Genomic DNA, 22,572 nt, shown 5'->3' with positions numbered 1-22,572 from the left:
GTTGTTGGAAGAGGATGTTTGATATGACCATTGCGTCCTCTTAATGAAACTGTGTTAGCCTTTGCCCTGCTTCATTCTGTACACCAAGGCCAAATTTGCCTGTTACTCCAAGTATCTTTTGATTCCTAATTTCGCATTTCAATCCCCTATGATGAATTTTGCATGTTAGTTCTACACGGTCTTGTAGGTTTTCATAGAACCATTCAACTTCAGCTTCTTCAGCTTTCTTGGTTGGGGTATAGACCTGGATTACTGTGACATTGAATAGCTTTCATTGGAAACAAAAAGAGATCATTCTGTCATTTTTGAGATTGTACCCATGTACTGCATTTTGGACTCTTTTGTTGACTATGAGGGCTACTCTGTTCCTTCTAAGGGCTTCTTGCCCACAGTAGAAGATGTAGTGGTCATCTGATTTAAATTCGCCCATTCTGATCCATTCTAGTTCACTGATTCCTAAAATTTTGATGTTCACCCTTGCCAACGCCTGCTTGACCACTTCCAATTTACCTTGATTTATGGACCTAACATTCCAGTTTCTTATGCAATATGGTTCTTTACAGCATTGGACTTTATTTCCATCACCAGTCACATCCACAATAGGTCGTTGTTTGTATTCGTTTACTCCTTTGGAATGTATGACTTTATAAAACAGTAGAGAGATATTAAGGACTTTGAAAGAGAAGCATTATTTTACTTAACTACTTCTCATTTTTTATTTATCAAAATATGGTTGATATACAATACTATGTTCTTGTCAAGTGTATAATGTAGTGATTCAACATTTACATGCATTATGAAATGGTCACCAGTATAAGTTGAATAACCATCTGTCACCATACAAAATTAACATGTTATTCATTACATTTCTTATGCTGTATAGCACATCCTATTGACTTATCTTTTCAATAACTGGAAGCTTTTACTTTTTAATCCCCTTCACTCTTTTCTTTTTTTTTTTCCCCTTCACTCTTTTCATCCAACCTCTCACATCCCTCCCTTCTGGTAACTACCAATTTGCTTTCTGGATCTGCAGTCTTTTTCTGTTTTGTTTTGTTTACTAATTTGTTTTATGTCTTAGATTACACATATCAGTGAGATCATATGGTGTTTTCTTTGTCTCTCTTATTTCGCTTAGCATTATACACTGTATGCCCATCCATGTTGTGACAAATGGTAAGATTTGATTCTTTTTATAACTGAGTTTGCTTACATTTATGTTTACATCTACATTTATAGGCCACATCTTATTTATCCATTCATCTATAAGTGGACGCTTATGTTGTTTCTATGTATTGGCTATTGTAAACAATTCTGCACTGAACATAGGGGTGAATATACATATATTGAATTAGTCTTTTTTGTGTTTTTCAGGCAAGTAGTCAGAAGCGGAATTGTTGGATCATAGGGTGGTTTGGGGCTTCCCAGGTGGCACTAGAGGTAAAGAACCCTTCTGCCTATGCAAAAGATGCAAGACACAAGACGTGGATTTGATCCTTGGGTCGGGAAGATCCCCTTAGGTAAGAGGTGGCAACTTGTTCCAGTGTTCTTGTCTGGAAAACTCCATGGACAGAGGGGCTTGGTGGGTTACAGTTCATTGAATTGCAAAGAGTTGGACATGCTGATCTATTGAGCACACACATGATAGTTTTATTTTTAAAGTTTTGAGGAACATCCATAGTGTTTTCCATAGAGGCTTCACCAATTTACACTCCTACCAAGAGTTCACAGAGCTTTTCTTTTCTCCATACCCTCACCAACACTTGTTACTTGTTGTCTTTCTGATGTGAGGTGATATGTCATTGTGGTTTCATTTGCATTTCCCTGACAGTTAGTGATACTGAGCATCTTTTCACATCCATTGGCCATTTTTATGTCCTCTTTGGAGAAATATCTCTTCTGATTCTTTGTCCATTTTTAAATTAGATCTTTTTTATTGAGTTATATGATTTTTTTACATAATTTGGTTATTAATCCCTTATCAGATGTGTCATTTGTAAATATTTCCTCCTATTCAAAACATTGCCTTTTCATTCTGTTGATGGTTTCCTTTGTTGTAAGAAAGCTTTTTAATTTGACATTGCCCATTTGTTTAGCTTTGTTTTTGTTGCCCTTGTCTGAAATGACAGATCCAAGAAATTCATTTCTAAGACTGATGTGAATACTGCCTATATTTTCTCCTAGAAGTTTTGTGGCATTACATCTTGTATAAAAGTTTTTAATCTATTTTAAGTTCATTTTCTTATATTGGGTAAGAAAATGGTCCAGTTTCACTTTTGCATGTAGTTGTCCGGTTTTCCCAACACCATTTATTGAAGAGTCTGTCCTTCCTTCATTGCCTATTCTTGCCTCTTATCCATCCCCCCTTTGATATTGAATAAAACCTATTTTCCATTCCATTTAGAAGGCTTGAAAAAATATTTAAAGTGTCATATAGAGCACAAAACAGAACCAGCAGGCACTCAAGAAGCTATGGGCTCCTTTAAAATTTAACTTTTAAGTGTCAGAAACAAAAGTTGCTTTGTTACTGGCCCCTTCATTAATTTAACCTAAACTCTTGATTAATGTGACAACCAACCTATAATTACAAGCAGTGCATCTAAAGCTTCTGAGTTATTACAGGTGCCACCTGCAAATTGGCACCTGCCATCTACCTCCACAAGGATTAAATTATGAGCTGCTAACATCTGCTGACCTTCAACACCCCCTGAAAGGATTTCAGTGTGGAGATCAGAAATGAGGCACCCTGTGCTCTGGAAAAAACTGTCAGGTCTTCAGATAGTTAGTCAGGAGCCAGTTTTATGAGCCTAGCTCTTGTACCCAATCATGGGCTTCCCTGGTGGCTCAGACACTAAAGAATCTGTCTGCAACGTGGGAGACCTTGATTCAATTCCTGGATTGGAAAGATCCCCTGGAGGAATGCATGGCAACTCACTCCAGTATTCTTGCCTAGAGAAGCCCCATGGGCAGAGGAACCTGGCGGGCTATAGTCCAAAGGGTTGCAAAGAGTCAGACACAACTGAGTGACTAAGCACAACACAACTCTTGTATCTCATCATATCTAGAAAAGCATTAAAATCCTTCATGGTGACATCTGTTCCTTGTGACTAACAGTAATCTTCAAGAGACTAGCAGAAACTTTCTGGAAAAAATATGTGCTTTTTTGAGAGAATGCTATTCTCTCAAATCATCCCATCCTTATCTTCTCTCACTGAGTCCAAAAGTCTATTCTTTACATCTGTGTCTCCTTTGCTGCTGTAGGATCATTGATACCATCTTTCTAAATTCCATATATATATGTTAATATGCAGTATTTGTTTTTCTTTATGACTTACTTCATTCTGTATAATAGGGTGCCATATGTAAGATAGATGACCAGTGCATGAAGCAGGGCACCCAAAGCTGGTGCTCAGGAACAACCCAGTGGGATGGGGCACATGTATACCTGCGGCCAATTCATGATGATGTATGGCAAAAACCATCACAACATTGTAAAGTAATTATCCTCCAATTAAAATAAATAAATAAATTTAAAAAATATGTGTTTGACTGCATGTACTCCTCCTTTACCAAAGTCACATACCTGCTGACTTTTCTCCTCTGTCTCTTTGGAGCAGCTTCTCAGAGCTATCTGAAATTCTGTCTCCCAGGCAATTGTCCTTATTTTGCCCCCAAATAAAATTTAGCTCACAACCGTTAACATATGTGAATAGATAGCCAATGGGAATTTTCTCTATGTCTCAGGAAATTAAAACGGGGCCTCTGTAATAACCTAGAAGAGTGAGGAAGAGATTCAGAAGGAGGGGACATGTGTATACCTATAGTTAATTCATGTTGATGTATGACAGAAACCAAAACGATATTGTAAACCAATCATCAATCAATTAAAAAAAAAACTTAACTCTCATGGGTTGTGCGTTTTTTTTAGTAGACAGAGAATAAGTTATCATGCAATTCTGAATCACCCTGTTCTGCTCATAATACCCAGCATTCAGGGAGACTGTATTATGATGCTAATATCACAAGAACAGTCTCTTGGAATATTCTCCCAACACATTTGTTCTTCTATTAAAGTGCAAGTAGGCCAGGTGAGGTAAATGTTTTTAAGGACCTTAGATTTTATACAAGCATTTATTGAGCTGCTGCTACTTATAAGTCATTGTTGTGGAAAAGAGGAAATAAAATGCAAAGTTCATGATTTCAGAAAGCTTAACACAATGCTGTCATTCCCATATTTAGCTAGAATTACCTTATTCACTTGACCAAACTTTTTTTTTTCAGTTTAGAGAATCCCCAACAACCTTTCTCTGTTTTATTTTCCACTTTATCCTTTTTCTTTCTCTTTTCATCTTCCATATCTATTCAGAACTGAGAAGTATTTCAGAATCAGAACTAAGACAAAAAACTTGGTCAAAACCTGCTCATACAGATTGGAGGAAAATTGATCATTAGACATTCATTGACCTTTGCAAAATAATGTCATGAGAAGCACATAGATTTTGGAATATAATGTAAACTTGAATGATGATTCTGCCAATTAAGGATTTCCCTTGTGGCTTAGCTGGTAAACAATTCGCCTGCAATGAGGGAGACCTGGGTTTGATCCCTGGATTCAGAAGATCCCCTGGAGAAGGGAAAGGCTACCCACTCCAGTATTCTGACCTGGAGAATTCCATGTACTGTATAGTTCATGGGGTCACAAAGAGCCAAACACGACTGACCGACTTTCATTTTTCTGCCAATTAAATTTTGCATATATAAATTAAACTCTGAACCACAATTTTTCAATTTCTAAAGTGAAGATAATGATAACTAGCTTATATTTAGGTTGTTAAAGGATTCAATATAATTTATCTAAATCATGTTGCACAGTGACTAATACTAGGTAGGAAGCATTACTAGAACATTGTTTTGTTATTCAGTGTACTTATTGAATACACTTATTCAGTTTACTTATTGAGTATCTATTATGCATATCTATTGTGACTCAGTCATGACTCTAGATTCTGGAGAAATAAGTTGCTTCATATCTAGTATTGGTTATCTAATCTGAGACAGGTAACTGAAGCTTTATTGTTTACCATTGATGAGAAGTTAAAAATAATTCTGTAACAAATAAAACTAGATCATATTTACTTAATCATTTAAAAAATGATTTATTAAATGTGACGTTTGTATCTTCCAAATCTAAAAATTCAAATGGAAGTTTTGAGATTGTTCAATTAAAGATACAACACAAATAGACTTTGGGAAATCCCCAGCTTCTAGGCTTTGGGTCATTATCATAGGTCTCAAGCACAAGAACTTTCTAATTTTTAATTCATTACATCATTTCTCAATCTTGGAAATTTGGGATACCCTATAATATAGGAAGCACACATACACTCCTAATGCGCATATGTGAGGAAAATATCTCCAGTCAAAGAAAAAATCAACAGGGACAATTGAAGAATCAAACCAAACTCATCTAGATTGTGTGAGTACACTTACTGTAGGAAGGCAGTGTAGTACAATATTTATGAGCACACACTATAGAGCCAGATGTCCAAGTTTGAAGCTCACTCTAGTATTTATTAGTTATAAGACCTTAGGCATTTTCTACAGTCTCTCTAACATAAGTTTCTTTATCTGTAAGATGAGAATGGCATTAATAATGCCGACATTCTAAGATTGCTATGATGATTAAATCAATCAATATATGTAAAGTACTTAATGGTTCATAATGTGTTATAAAAGCATAGCTATTATTGTTGGTTATATAAGAACTATAAGGTAAATATGAATTAACTGGGCTACCCTAGTGGCTCAGTGGTAAAGAATCTGCCTGCCAATGCAGGAGACGAATGAGGAGATGAGGGTTCGAATCCTGGGTCAGGAAGGTCCCCTGGAGGAAAACATGGCAACCCACTCCAATATTCTTGCCTGGAAAATCCCATGGGCAGAGGAGCCTGGTGGGTTACACGCCATGTGGTCACAAAAGAGTTGGATAAGATTTAGCGACTAAACAACAACAACATGACTTAACTAAATTCACACCCCTATGACAAATATCTGGTATTAAAGTGGAAAAAATAGGAATCTTTTCTGACTTTTCTATTCTGAATTGGAGAGCAGGTGGGCTTGCGAAGCAAGGGCAGAAAGATATAGAAAATCATTGAAAATGGACATAATACTAAGAGGATATCTGATTCAAAGATGATGAGTACATCCAAGGAGGGGATGGTCTTTCAATGGAGTGGTGAGGAGAGAGGAAGAAACATTTATGTGGTAGGCCTTGACATGTTAGTATAAGGCTTGGGCACTAAAGAGTAACCATTCAATAAGCCCAGAGATAAGTGCCTAAATGAATTTTACCCTCTTAAAAATAACTTTTTTAAAGTTTTGAAGTATAGTTGAGTTACAATATTATGTTATTTTCAGAAGTACAGCATAGTGGTACTGCATTTTTACAGATGATACTTCATTAAAAGTTATTAAGATAATGGCTATAATCTCCTGTGCTGTATAATATATCCTTGTTGCTTATCTATTTTATACACTATCATTTGTATCTCTTAATCCCATACCCCTATATTGTCCCTTTCCTTTCCATTTCCCCACTGGTACCCACTTTCAGGGGAATCTATTGGCTTTTAGTATGAAAATTTTGCTCTTTGTTCATTCAATATACTAAATATTTTTCTATTAGAATTAAGCTTCTAAAGTTGAAAGTGTTCTAGGAAAGAGTTCAGTTCAATTGCTCAGTGGTGTCTGACTCTTTGCAGCCCCATGGACTGCAGCATGCCAGGCCTCCCTGTCCATCACCAACTCCCAGAGTTTACTCAAACTCATGTCCATTGAGTCTGTGATACCATCCAACCATCTCATCCTCTGTCGTCCCTTTCTCTTCCCACCTTCAATCTTTCCCAGCTTCAGGGTCTTTTCAAATGAGTCAGGTCTTTGCATCAGGTGGCCAGAGTACTGGAGTTTCAGCTTCAACATCATTCCTTCCAAAGAATATTCAGGACGGATTTCCTCTAGGATGGACTAGTTGGATCTCCTTGCAATCCAAGGGACTCCAACACCACAGTTCAAAAGCATCATTTTTTGGCACTCAGCTTTCTTTATAGCCCAAATCCCACATCCATACATGACTACTGGAAAAACCATAGCCTTGACTAGATGGACCATTGTTGGCAAAGTAATGTCTCTGCTTTTTAATGTGTTGTCTAGGTTGGTCATAAATTTTCTTCCAAGCAGTAACTGTCTTCTAATTTTGTGGTTGCAGTCACCATCTGCAGTGATTTTGGAGCCAAAAAATTAATTAATTAATTAATTAATTAAAGTCTGCCACTGTTTCCATTGTTTCCCCATCTATTTACCATGAAGTGATGGGACCAGATGCCATGATCTTACTTTTCTGAATGTTGAATTTTAAGCCATCTTTTTCACTCTTCTCTTTCAGTTTCATCAAGAGGCTCTTTCACTCTTCTTCACTTTCTGTCATAAGTGTGGTATCATCTGCATATCTGAAGTTATTGATATTTCTCCTGGCAATCTTGATTCTAGCTTGTGCTTCATCCAGCCCAGCATTTTTCACGATGTACTCTGTATATAAGTTAAATAAGCAGGGTGACAATATACAGCCTTGACATACTCCATTTCCTATTTGGAACCAGTCTGTTTTTCCATGTCCAGTTCTAATTGTTGCTTCTTGACCTGCATACAGATTTCTCAAGATGCAGGACAGGTGGTCTGGTATTCTCATCTCTTGAAGTATTTTCCACAATCTATTGTGATACACAGTCAAAGACTTTGGCATAGTCAATAAAACAAAAGTAAATGTTTTCTGGAACTCTCTTGCTTTTTCAATGATCCAGTGTATGTTGGCAATTTGATCTCTGGTTCCTCTGCCTTTTCTAAAACCAGCTTGAACAGCTGGAAGTTCATGGTTCATGTATTGTTGAAGCCTGGCTTGGAGAATTTTGAGCATTACTTTACTAGAGTGTGAGATGAGTGCAATTGTGCGGTACTTTGAGCATTCTTTGGAGTTGCCTTTCTTTGGGATTGGAATGAAAACTGACCTTTTCCAGTCCTGTGGCCACTACTGAGATTTCCAAATTTGTTGGCCTATTGAGTACAGCACTTTCACAGCATCATCTTTTAGGGTTTGAAATAGCTCAACTGGAAGTTCATCACCTCCACTAGCTTTGTTCATAGTGATGCTGCCTAAGGCCCACTTGACTTCACATTCTAGGATGTCTGACTCTAGGTGAGCGATGACACCATTATGATTATCTGGGTGGTGAAGATCTTTTTTGTATAGTTCTTCTGTATATTCTTGCCTCCTCTTAATATCTTCAGCTTCTGTTAGGTTCATACCATTTCTTTCCTTTATTGATTCTTTCTTTGCATGAAATATTCCCTTGGTATCTTTAATTTTCTTGAGGAGATCTCTAGTCTTTCTCATTCTATCGTTTTCCTCTATTTCTTTGCATTGATCACTAAGGAAGTCTTTCTTATCTCTCCTTGCTATTCTTTAGCACTCTGCATTCAAATGGTTATATCTTTTCTTTTCTCCTTTGCTTTTCACTTATTTTCTTTTCACAGCTATCCGTAAGGCCGCCTCAGACAGCCATTTTGCTTTTTTGCATTTCTTTTTCTTCGGGATGATCGTGATCCCTATCTCTTGTACAGTGTCATGAACCTCCATCTGTAGTTCATCAGGCACTCTATCAGATCTAGTCCCTTAAATCTATTTGTCACTTCCATTGTATAATCGTAAGGGATTTGATTTAGGTCATACCTGAATGGTCTAGTGGTTTTCCCTCCTTTCTTCAATTTAAGTCTGAATTTGATCTGAGACATAGTCAGCTCCTGGTCTTGTTTTAAGAAACAACAATTTGTTAAAATTGTGTCATTGTGATAGTCATATATTCATTTTCATTTTCTTTCTGACTTCTATTCTGACTTGAGTGGTTGTCTCCAAAATTGCTGGAAACAAAAAAGAAAATGACAGAACTTAAAAGAAGGTTAGATTACTATCTTTTGAAATTAAGTACTAACCACTATATTAAATTATGTTAAATGCTCAATACTCAGTTTTTTTTCCCAAAATGAAAGAGGATAGCAATGATATCTTCAAAGTGACATAATTTTAAATGTGTGTTGGCCAAACTCTTAACATATATTTCATTAATCTTATATAATAAAATCATAGTTCCAGAGAACCTAAAATATTCCTTCATTTCTCTTTCTTTTTGGCAGAAATAACTTCACTGGTAGCAGTATTTTTCTGTTGATGGTTTTGCTGAGGTTTGTAGTAATATTGAAAACTCTTACTAAATTCACTTTCAAAACAAAAGAGATTGATTAATGTATTTTAACCAAGACCAGTATGACAACAGCTGACATCTAGCAGTCTGTTTTATTTACAAAATGTTTTAACTTTACTTGAAGAAAGAGTCCTCAATATAGTTGATTTGAATGAATATAATATGTAGGAGATTTTTCACTAAAGCCAATATTTGATCTAATGTTAAGACAAAAACATGTTTTTACATAACATATATTAAGTTATTAAACTATAGGTGTGCCAAGATTTCATCCAAGCAAACAGAAACCTTTTTCAAATATAAAAGAGACATGCAAATAATAGCACATTCAGCTATATCAGTTGTTTGACAAAAGAAAATCAGTTCAGCTATCAGTCTTTGCCTACAAAGGAGTCAGTTGGTTCATGGTTATGCATTTATGGAAGTTCAGAAGTATCTTACTTTTCCCCAAAGCCTCAAATGCAAGTTGTCACTAGTGACTAGACTCCGTGATTTTCTTTCAGTTCCTTAATAATTTCTGTCTCCAACATAATCACTGTTTAGGTTTGTACTATTTTCCATAAAAGTAAAGTTGTTGTCATGGGAATGAATGAATACACATTATGCCATTTTATTGTCTTATTACAAATTTTGCCTTAAGAATGGAATTGTTTTGCCCACTTCTTTCTTGTTGCCGTGTTTATTGCCAGAATAAAATACACGAGTTTTGATGCCCAGACAGTCTGTGAAAGACTCTAAGTATTTAACAGACTCATAAAAACAGACTTCAACCTTTTCAATATTCTGCTTTTTGATTGGCTGCTCATACTACTTTATCCTTACAGGTTACTGAGACTGTAAACAGGAAGAAAAAGAATGGATGGTGATTCAAACTGCCCAAACCTTGAAAAGGTCAAAGTTATTTTTTCACCTGGAATATACAAGGCTCCACAATTTCAGGGAAAATTTTCTTGGATTTAATTGGAGATGAATATAGACATAGAATAATGTGATTTTTTTAAGTGATGGTGAGCACAAAGAAGATATTTAACCCTCTTTTCTAGGAATACTTGCATTATCATAGTGGAGTTAATTTTGAATTCTCTTCTTTAATGAGAATAGGACTTATTAATGGTTAAAATGCTTAAACCAAGAGAATAGCAGTGTAATGTGCCTATGCCTTAAGTTAGGAAATCCTTGCACATCTCTGTGTGCAGGCAATTTTCAAAGTCACTGTGAAAAGATATTGTTTTTCCATGTTCTGTGAGGTGTGTCACAAAGAACGTTACTAATGGTAGTTGTAATATCAAAGTATATGAATTACTTGCCTCTTTAAAAAACAAATCAGAATAGATTCCAGATTGTCTTGATGATATCACTTTTAAATTCTTGCATTAGAGTTAACATCCAGGGAATTATACATGATCTGCTCATTTAAGTGTCAACTGCCACATGTATTATATTGGGGGGTAAAGCACTGCAATAGTAGATACTTAAAAGGGAATTTTCTATTCACTCTGTTTAGATACATTTCGACCATATTAAAACATTTTTTGTATAGAATGTGGAAAGTGAGGAAAAATAAACAAAGCAATAAGAGCTAGTATCTAATGAGTACTTCTGATGTGTCAGGAACTAAGGTAAGCATTTAGCATAATAACAACCTTATTAGATATGTGCAATTATTATTATTCTGATTTGACAAATGAGAAAATTAAACACAAGTTAAAAGACTTGTTTAATGTCCCAGAGGTAGTAAATCTGCAGACTCAGAACTCAACAGCTCAAAATCCAGAACACAAAAAAATATAAATATATAAATTTAAATAAGTAAATAAATAAATACACACACATATATATATATATATATATCTCCAAAAGCAATAGTGATTTTAAAATTCTTGGATTTGGGATGTACTCAATAAATGTTTGTTGAGTTAATGAATAGGTTTTGAGTCATTAGAAACATATCTCCCCAGGAAGTCCATACCTAGCTTTTGAGCAATTATCCCTTGTTTGCATCATCTTTCCCTGGGTGGATCTGGGGCTGGTTTTGTAAGCAAGCATCTTATAGGAGAAGATTGTAAACCAAACCAGAAAACATCCCAGGTAGATAACCAGAGTTTCCATAGTCAGAGTGTATGTTTAGAGGCACTACCAGCATCAGAGACAGGAGCCTAATTCTGGTTAAAGAAAACTCAGAACAAGCAAGTATTATTCAGATGCTGCTAACCTCAATACCAAAAAAAGAGGAAAACAAAAAACAAAAACAGAAAAAAATTAAAGTCAAAGTTTAGATTCATGAAAATTACTGAATGACAGGAATAGAATAATACCAGTTCTTTATTTAATTACGAAAATTGTGCCTTGGTTTTTGAAATTAAAATTTTTATGGAGATAATTGTAGATGTACATGAAGTTGTGGGTTTCCTTGATTTCTCAGACGGGAAAAAATTTGCCAGCAATGTAGGAGACCCTGGTTTGATCCCTAGGTTGGGAAAATCTCCTGGAGGAAGGAATGGCTACCCTTTCCAATATTCTTGCCTGGAGAATTCCATGGACAAAAGAAACTGGCAGGCTATAAAGTCCATGGGGTTGCAAAGAGTCAAATATGACTGAGCGACTAACACTTTCACTTTCCACATGAAGTTGTAAGAAATACTATAGAAAGACTGGTGTACCCTTAACCTAGTTTCATCCAACAATATTTGATATGCAAAACTATACTGAAATATCATAATCAAGATATTGACATAGATATATCTGGATTGGTTTTCAATAAACTCAGAATCCATTTACTTGGTCAATTAGGGTCCCTTTGGAGAATCGTTTGTCATTGCATTTATGTGACTCTACCCAAAGTTTATCTCTGTTCCCTGAAGAGCATGAACAACAACAGTGGCTGTGCGTCCTATAAGACTTAGATAGGAAGAGCATGGTCTTGAGATTGTACACTGTTTCCAGCCCTTTCCCCTAAGATAATTATGCTCCTGCCTCCCATTACTCTGTGCTTATTTGAGAGTACAAATGTAGACCCACTGAGAATAATTTTGTTGGTCCTCTGATTATTTAATCAGTGTTAGGGAATATACTTTACACTGACCATACTTCCCTCTAGATAATTGAAAATTTTAAATAGTGCTACAAGCTTCACTTTGCTGAATGCATTTGGAAGATAGGAAAATGCATTTAAGAAAACAGAAGACAATGCACTCCACACTTAATGTGTTTTTGTTAAATTCAAATTTCTTCACACTCTGAAAATCATCCTAACAAGTCAACCAAACAGTCACACTTTAAACATCAGTGTCATTTCCCCACAGGTTTCTGAATTCATAAAAATGATTTTTTCCATTGCTCATCAACCAAAAGGCACTACAGAAAATCTCAATGAGGCTTGTTTTAACTGGGAACAATTTGATTACAAAATGTGCTCGCCACACTTGTAGGCTTTTTTTTTTTTTTTCTTTTCCTTCCCTGTTTAAATCACCATATCCTTAAATTTAACATCAGAAATTTCCAGTCTGAAAATGTATCTTCCATGCTCTTGCTTATTGTTTTTACCATGTCATTAATCTCACACAATGAAGTCCATAGTGAGAGTAGAATAGTTGCACAGAATCTCATTTAGAAGTACAGTTCTAAGAACCTGCTTGTGAGACTTTCATTTCTTTTTAACTCAAGCACGAGTTGCTGAACTGCGGATAGACTACTTCTCTAATAGTGGAAGTGATGGAAACAAGAGTAGGAAAGTGTTTTGCATTGCTCATGTTACCTGTCACTCATTCCAAGTTTTCAATGTGTAGAGGAGGGACAAAAAGTAGATTTTAGAAGCTTTCAATGTGTTTTTCTTTTTCTACTTTATACCTGTATAAAATTTACCTTACAAAAATAATTCAAACTCACTAGAATTTAATTCAGTTTTAGAAATTTGCAAATAATGCTGACACTCAGTGTCTATACATGTAAATCAACTAGCAATTGCATTTACTGGAGTTCAACAAAGATGCACAATATTATCAAAATAGCACAAATAACTGCTGTGCTTGAGTACTACAAAAAGTAACAATAAAAGTATAAAGTAGCACCCAATTTGGCAATAGTACATATCTGTAGCACTCTCAGTTCTCATTTAATAAATATTCTTATTTCTATTTTCTTAGAGATTATTAGCTCCTCAAAACAAGGCACATACTTATTCCACACCCTTCATACTACTTTGTCCCAGAAAGTGATCTGCAAATAAAATGTTTCCACTAGGACAGTGTTGTCCAAAAGCAATAAAATGCCTTGCAAATAGTATACACTCAATAAAATATTTATTAAATTAGATGTTGTTGCTATTTCTATTATACCAAATTACATATAAAATCTGAAAATATATATTCAGTTAAAATTACTGGGTTTTGAAATTTAAGTGTTTGTATGTTGAAAGGTGGAGGATAGCTTTAAGCTATTATTATGCTGCCTTGTTCTTGTCACTTTTTAATTTGACATTGAGCTTTGAGCAAGCACTGCACAATTCTGACAGCCAGAGGCATGGAACAGGGTCAGGGAAAGCACAAAGAGTTTAGAATAACACATATTTTCCAGTAAATACACAGCTTCTTTGCAGGTAGGTTGATTATTTTTGCTGTGTTTTCCAGAAAATTTAAAACAAAAATGCTTTAATACTATCAGAAGATAATCATAATATAGCTTGTGATGCTTTTACTAAAAAAAAGAGTCACCATTTATATCATATATCTCATGTCAAAAGTGTTAAAAGTGAGCCAGAAAATAAAATGCTTTTTATTTAAGTATTAAGGATCTTTGTCCTAAAAGTACCCGTTAATATATTTAAGACCTATCAAATCCATCTCACTTCATCTGAACAGCTTGGTCATTTTTATAAAATATGGACTTAAATGTGTGGGGTGTTAGTAGAGGGGTGGAAGGAGGTACTGCCGTGGTGATTGTAAGCTTAAGAACCATTTCAATGGCTACTTTTAAAACAGTTACTCCAGAGTGTGTGTTCTAACTGTGTGTGTGTGTGTGCTTGCATTTGTGTATAATTAGAAGCAGCCAAGAGACTATGATTTTAAAATTGGCTAGTCTTCTATTTAAGCATTTTTAACAGATGTTAATAACAATTTTAATTTGAAATATTACGCATCTTAAATACACAACTTCTTTTGAGTATCACTGGTCTTTCATTTACTAAATAGCTTATTTTTCTGCAAAACTCTTGAAGACAAATTTAACCAACAATTATCAAATATATATAAATTAATTTTATCTTTTTTTCCTCCTGTAAGACACAAGTTTAAAATGTAAGACTTTATTCTTCTGCAGTGTGAGCCCATATACTTTCATACACTCGTACAGCAATGAAAGAGACCCATGGCATATACTGCCCTTCAATTGTGCACAGAACGCCTATTGATATTAATGAGTTTTCGCCTGAACTGACTATAGTCATTTTATGTGGCCTGAAGTGGTCATTTTATTGTGATTTGCATATTGGTTGCTGCAGAGTATAGTGTATATATCATTTCTAAAGTGCCTAGGGATCTTTACAGAGGAAAGTAGTACATAAATTGAAAAGATTATTATTGTCTTTATTTTAAATGCTTCTATTTGTGAGTCTTCTAAATCATGCATAAATACAGTAAAAAGTGCAAATCAGATGTGTGGAGAAAATTCCAAGAAGTAAAATTATTTTAAATCAGCAATTTTGAAATTATCCACTTGTAGAAGTATTTTTAATCCATTTAAAACAGTTAGTTTATTTTCTAGTTTGACAGACAACATCGAAGTAGCATATGCAGACGCAGAGAACTAAGGGGAAGAAGAGAAAATAGGACTTGAAATTTCACTCTGGATGAGACTGGAACTCTCAGTGTGAACCTTTTACCTGCAGTTCCTTCTATACCTACTTCTTTAGTTTTGCCCTAAGGAGGTTAGTGAGGCGCACCGAAAAGAGCCCATATCATCCACTAATCCATGGACAGGGATGAAGGGAGAACTCAAAGTGGATGAACGAGCTGCTTTGAAAAGTCACTGTAGTTTCACTTTTAATGTAAAATCTGGAGAAGTTAAGCTTTTCTCTCCCAGGATAAAACATGAAAAATGCAGGTGATTAAGGAAAATATGTTTATCTAGAATTTCAACCCCTCTCACCTTAAAGGCTTAGAATTTTGGGTTAAATATTCTTGGCTCCTCTTCCCATGATGAAATAAATTCATTTGTAGAATATTGCTGTTTACTATTGAGCAAGTCAATCCTTATCGGTCAACAGTATCTATTGTACTCTATTTTGAACATAGTCCCTGATTATTGCAACAAATATCACAAATCTGATTTTTTGTTGTTGTTGTTATTTTGGTAGACCATCACAGGTTCAAGACAGACCTGTCTTTGATTCTGATCTTTTCTACATGTGTATATACATGCACTTCTGTGGCAATAAAGAAAAAAACTGATGTTAATTAAACATGAATATTACCAACACCGCCACAAGTACACTGTGACTAGTAAGACATTTATATATGTGTAAATCCCTGTGCAACATGTCCACTTAGATAACTTTCTTTCTGCAATTTGGAATCAAATGCCATTTGAAGTCAAATAAACAACTGCCCCTGGTCCATAGTCTTCTATTTTCTGTGCTTTAAAAATGTGACATAAGGCAGGGATTTTAGCATGTAGGATATGTATGTATATGATTTTCTGTGCTCAGATTGCAAGTATTAGGGAAGAGATAATCTTTTACCAGATATACATTCTGTATAACAAATCTCTTTTTAATGTTGTTCTAGTGAGGAGATACAGACATTATTTTACATGCTCACTTTTATAGGAAGTTTTCCATGTTTATGAAAGGGGGGCAGAGCAAAGATTGGTCTCAGATCTGGTCAAATCTGGGAGATAATCAGCCACATTATAATGAAATTCCCCTGTATGTGAAAAATGACTGGGAAGATGAGAGGCAATCAATATGAAAAATGTATATGACCCCCATTCCTGCCAAGAATCTCTTTTGATATAAAAGACATTGTTTACAAGATGAAAAAGCAAGAGGTCAATTCAGTGTGTGTGTATAATTGTTTGTGGGAAGTTCGCTCAAATTAGTCTTTTTTTGACATTATTAAAAGTAAAAAAAAGCAAATTTTGATAGAGAGTGATTTTGCTGTTGTTGTTTTCAACTGGCTATACCAGAATATTATGGACATTGAGTAGTTGGAAAGATGAAAAGATCTACTTAATGAGTTAGTGAATGAGTTAATTTCTTTCCTGTCTTTGAGCACAGTCTGTTTTCTGTTAAATAACCTTGTCTGTGTGCAAGTACAGGGATAGAGGGAGGGTGTAGGGAGACAGGGCATATTTTCAGTTGTATGTGTATATGCACATGTATTTAATACTATAGAGTTTCGACCACAAGCAAGTTGTCCCATGATTCCCTTACAGAGTGAAGCCACCTCATAATAAGGCCTTTTTGATAATTAACAGGCTAATCAATCCTAGAGGAAATCAATCCTGAATATGCACTGAAAGGACGGATGCTGAAGCTCCAATACTTTGGCCACCTGATGCAAAGAACTGACCCATTGGAAAAGATCCTGATGTTGGCAAAGTTTGAAGGTAGGAGCAGAAGGGGGTGACAGAGGATGAGATGGTTGGATGGCATCACCTACTAGATGAACGTGAGTTTGAGCAAGCTCTGGGAGTTGGTGATGGACTGGGAAGCCTCAGTCCATGGGATTGCAAAGACTTGGACATGAAAGCAACTGAACTGAACTGACTTGGAAAGTATCCAAGATGAGCTCATCTTATACTCAATCTTCCTTGATAAGAGAACCCAGTGTTCCAGGTAGTGAGTAAGATAATGTGTGAATAGGTATAAGTTCTATTAATATAATCATATCTATGAAAGAAAGCATAGTGATCTAATGTATTTTTCACTGGAAAGTACAAAGGTTTGATTTTGTGGATTCTGTTTACAAGAAAAAATAGTCTAGCGTCCTTGTATGTGATCCTTCTGTCTCCACCTTTTTAGAGGTAGCAGAAGTTAACTGGATTTTGTTTTCGAGATTGTATTTCTTTAAATAAGCTTCTCATTTTGGAAATGTATCACCAGGAGTGCCCTCAAGAAGAGATATTTTTATTTCATCTTATAAAAAAATCTTAATCAGTTTCAATATATGTTCACTGTTCTTAGTGTTTTAAAAGTTAACATCTACAAATGAGTAAGCTGGAGGGTTGCTATTTTTGAAACTACTATTTTAGGACATGCATAAAGAATGTTCTATCCTTTTATTTTACAGAATAGATGAGTGGTGTCTATTCACATAGCATTGTTTTGCATTGTTACTTTTTCTTCAAGACTTTTTTGAAAGGGTCACATATTTGGTTTTTTAAATATCAAGTCATAAAAATAACATTCACAATTCTGAGGTTCTATATGCATCTTTAAAAATATCTGACAGGTAGAAAAACACATTCTTTCCTTTGGAAAACTTTGTTTTAACCTCTGACCATTTTCTATTTCTGCATTCTCCCCTTCTTCTCCTCTCTCCTTACTAAAAATATATTTTGTATAAAATCAGAAAATTATGTTTCTACTTATAGCTTATTGGCAATTAAATCAACAACAGCATCCTGACTTGGGAGCAAAAGAAATAAATATCTGAATGCTAAATACTTCCAAGAGAGCAGTGTCTGATTTTATTAAAGAAAAACATAGCTTATGTACTAATTTAGGCAATAGTGTCCCCTACTCTTTCTGTTTTAAAGATAAGAAACCAATTTTCAGGTATAATATTCTCTTCTTTTGTTGTTGGAAAGATATACCAGAATTTAGTATGCAAGCAGAAATTTGTTATGTATGCGGAAATCCACAGTCAAACAGATTATCAACCTATGTCTACATACAAATACATACTTAATTCACATATTTGACATTGTTTATCTATCTGTAACACCTAAACAATTATTATTTTCACATCTATCCCCCCCCCTACCCTCATACTTTACTGTCTACTGCTCTAACCAGGTAATGGAAATGAAACATGTTTGCTTTCACACCATTAAATATAGTTAACTATTATTTTTCTTTTTTCACCCATGGATTCTTATTATGGGAGGGAGACACACTGCTGTGAAGAATTGAGAGAAACTGAGACTAAAGCTGCTTCTTCTACAAAGGTCTTGGTTTGGAATTGGGTAGTGTCAACCTTAATACAAAGAATATCCCAGGCAGAGGCACCAACATCCCCTGAATTTTAATGAAAATGTCATGTTAAAGATATAGCAAGGTTGATAAGGAGGTCATCAGAAAAGCCAACTAGGGTTTAGTTATATATTAAGAGAAAGAAAGGCAGTAAAAGCACCAAACCTCATAAATATGCATAAATATATGTAACCAATAATACATAATAAAATACTGTGTCTATATGTATATATTTATACAAGTATTTCCTGAAATATCTTCTTGTGGCTCCATTAAAAAGTTCAGAATGTACTGCTAGTTGATTTCTGTGTGCTTTAGTAAGCAAAGGTATAACTTTTTAATCAATTCAAAACTGTTCATAGGATGTTGAAAGAGAAAGAAATTAGGTGATAAGAATGGAAACAGAACCAACAGGTTTAAGACTATGGCTTTTGTGCTTGTAGCTACATCTCTATAAAATCAGTATCATTTATAAAGAGAGATAGACCTATTAGTATGCATATGACATGTAGCATATCTCATACACAACACTCATATTTGTATATGGTGCACTGTGAAACTGTAATTTATTAGGCAATCTGAAAAAAATTATAATCTATTAAAATAAAAAATTAAAATAAATTAAAATTAATAATTTTGCTCTGTCTAATGAAAAAACACTTCAGAGTATAAACTGAAGAGGATTTCACTGTTGGAAAATTATAGTTAAGTATCTTTTCTATTACCTTAAAATGCATCTACAGAAATGTTGTATAAGGCATATGTGTACATACAAAGCTTTAAAATATAACTGCTTCTGATTTAGTAAGTTGTTCCTCAGCCATCACTACAGGTAACTGTCCCTTGTTTTATTTAAGGTCTTGTGATAAAACAATAGAGGTGAAATATTATGTATGAGTGAGAAGAAGAGTAATTCACCAAACTTTTACTTCAAATGTCTCCATGTAATCTATTTTTCTTCCCCCCAAACTCACATAGGGATGGACAGAATTCAGCCTTTAATGGGCAATACTAAGTGGACGACAGTTTACCCAAGTTTCTGGGCCCAGGGAAAGCCTTAAGAAGGACAGCACTTCCATTCCTCATCAGAGGAGTGGGAGCTCACCTACTAGAAGGGATCACCAGACAGAAATGAAGAAGAAGAGGAAGAGGGGTTGCTGCAGCTAGGTGAAATGAAAGCCTCAATGAAGGTCTGGGTCCAGTTTCATGAAGGGGAGTTCCAGAGAAGGGTCTATCTACTGGGCAAGGAGATACACACTCCTTTCATAGAATGTTAATAAGATTTCACCTCCTGAAATGAACCTCCTGCCCCACTAGCTTTCCCCAATATTTGGGGTGTGTTTGCATGATCCTCGGTGTGATAACAGGCCATGTTGTGTGAGTGCATGAAAGGCCAAAAGTCAGTGAGAGAAAATTTTTAAAAAAAATTAAAAAATGACTAATGATTTCTAACCTGAAGCAAAGCGGATGTGATGCTTATCCAGAACCTGATCCTATTTAAATGCTTCACTTCATGTACCACACAATAAAAACCAGGAGAAAAAGACAGATTTTTTTTGAAAAATGTTTTATTTAAACCTTTTAAATCTTTTACAACAATAAAATATTGTGTCAATATAAACCCCTTGACTGAAACCATTCACATCAAACATTACAGCAAATTGTTTTATTTTTGATACCCAACTCATCTTTGAAAGAATTTCCTTCTAATCACAACGCAGAATTTATTGAAAATAAATAATTGCTGGCAACTTCAATAGGCAATTTGAATAAAATAGTTGAAAAAGCAACTCTTAATGAAAATAGCGTTTATTATACATCGGTTACTAAATGAATAAACTAAATGATTTTTCTTTAAATTAATAACTTCAGAAATGTTTTATACAAAACTGTACAATTATAAAGTCGGCAGAAATATTTGGGTTAACTCAGGTTTGAACCAGAGCGCTTAACTGCAAAGAAAAAGAAAATCGAAACAAAGAAAACCCTAACAGTTGTAAAACGTGAACTCATTGTGGGGAAAAAAAAAATCCCAGAACTAAAATCCAACTACCAACAGAATGCAGAAGCTTAGCAGAAAAAAGAAAAAAAAAAAAAAAAAAAAAAGATCTGGGATTCGAATTAAAACACGCTCTTCGACCTGCAGCTGGGGGAGACACAGTGCACCAGGGCCCTGGCAGCCCATACTAGGGATCCTCAAAAGGGGGCCATAGGCTTTCAGGTCCTTATAGGTAGTGTGAAGCTTTGTCTACCGCAGCTTCCTCTGGAGGTCGGGCTAGGCTGCAGCCCGGACTCACCGAGCTCCCAGCAAGGTCTGGCTAGCAGGGACTGGGTGCATGGTTTCATGTCTGGTCCAGAATGTGTGCTCCTTGGGAATGAGGTGCGCCTGTGGACCTGGCATGTAGACATGACAGCTAGCAATAAAGCCACAGAAACTGCATAATTTTTGGATCTCTACACAGACCAGTGGGATTTTTTGTAGTCGTTTTTTTTTTTTTTTTTTTTTTTTTTTGTAAATAATAATACGATACACACAGCTATCTAAACACACACACACACACACGTTTGCACGCGCACGCACACACACACAGACACACACACACACAGACAAAAAAATGAAGAGGAAAAAACCCAGCCGCCCAGGAGCTCGCTAGCTAACTCAGTCTTCGCCATGGGCTACTACCAGCTGTGGTTGTTGGAGGCACGGAGATGGCTCCCCATGGAGTCCACTAAGAGGCAGTGGTATATACACGAGAGGAGGTGGTACGTGGCTAGACCAGAATCCCTGTAAACTTTGCCTATCATTTCATTGACGTTCTTCACAGAGCAGAGAACGCCTGTCCACCACTCCCTCGCCACCCCTCCCTGAGGGTTTCTCACTCACGGAGAAGGCGGTGAACTGGAGGTGAAACGAACTGGAAAGCGTTGACCCAGTCCGTCGCCAGCGTGTCCCGGTCAGGTCGTCGTCTCCAGCTAAAGCAATCGCGTATAAAAGCAAAATCCTTTGCCTATAAGGACTAAAGTAGGGTCGCGCTAGCAGCTGGCCTGGCAAGGTGCGGCGGCGCGGGTTGGGAGCTCGGAGTAAGTGCAGGCATCCCCGGACTTCGGGAGGTGAGTAGCACTTTCCGCTCCTCAAGCCGACCTCTTCCGCCTGGCGCCGCAGCGGAATCCTTCTAGGGCATCCAGGTGCGCTGTAGAAGCCTGTGGGGGTTCCATAGTCGCGGGGAGCAGGGCAGAAACCTTCAAAATCTCCTTTCCTCCTGTGCGCTGGTTTGCAAACAGAATCGGCTGCCTATTTTGCCTACCCTAGGAACTCTGTCTCCCGGAAAAAAAACAAAATAAACATATATATATATATATATATATATATCTCCAACATCAACAACTCTCTCTACTGTATCCTCTCTTCTCAATAAAGATTTGGGATAGGAAATCGGTGGATGGGTAGACATCTCTCCCTCCTTCCTATTCTAAGCAATTAAAAAACCATCAGCTCAATGAAGGAATAATAATAATAGCAATAATAATATGAAGTGGTCGATTAGATACAAATCATCTCACAAATATTGTGTACAATTTGTAGTAAAACACCGCAGACATTTAGAAACGCTATAGAAGTTTTAAAAAATGCAAAACTAGCCTATTGTAAAACATATTTCACCTGAAATACTGCTGCTATAACCAAGGCGCTGAAAGGTTATTCAGAGGCACACATCTGTCTTCCCACCCCCTTCCCCATCCCTACCCCGCCCCCAAGTTACTCCACTCCTTTCTCTTCCTAGAGAGGAGCGACTAAAAAACAAAACAAACAAACAACCAAAAGAAAAAAACACCTTACTTAAAGTAAACAGCGTATTTGATCAGCAGAAAAGGTTGGAGAGAAGTGTTTTTCTTGACGCAGGGGATATGAGCTCCCTGCCTGGATGCTTAATGCAACTGTGTATCCGCGTTAAGCCTGAATGCCTACGTGTGTTTCCTTTCTTAACGTGTTAGAATCTTCTGTTGGAAAAAGAAAAAGAAAAAAAAAAGGAGGGAAGGAGAAAAAAAAAGAACAAACGAGGGAGAGAG

The sequence above is a fragment of the Muntiacus reevesi genome, chromosome X (assembly GCF_963930625.1).
Source record: "Muntiacus reevesi chromosome X, mMunRee1.1, whole genome shotgun sequence".
Taxonomy (NCBI): Eukaryota; Metazoa; Chordata; class Mammalia; order Artiodactyla; family Cervidae; genus Muntiacus; species Muntiacus reevesi.
This window is presented reverse-complemented; position numbering follows the sequence as displayed.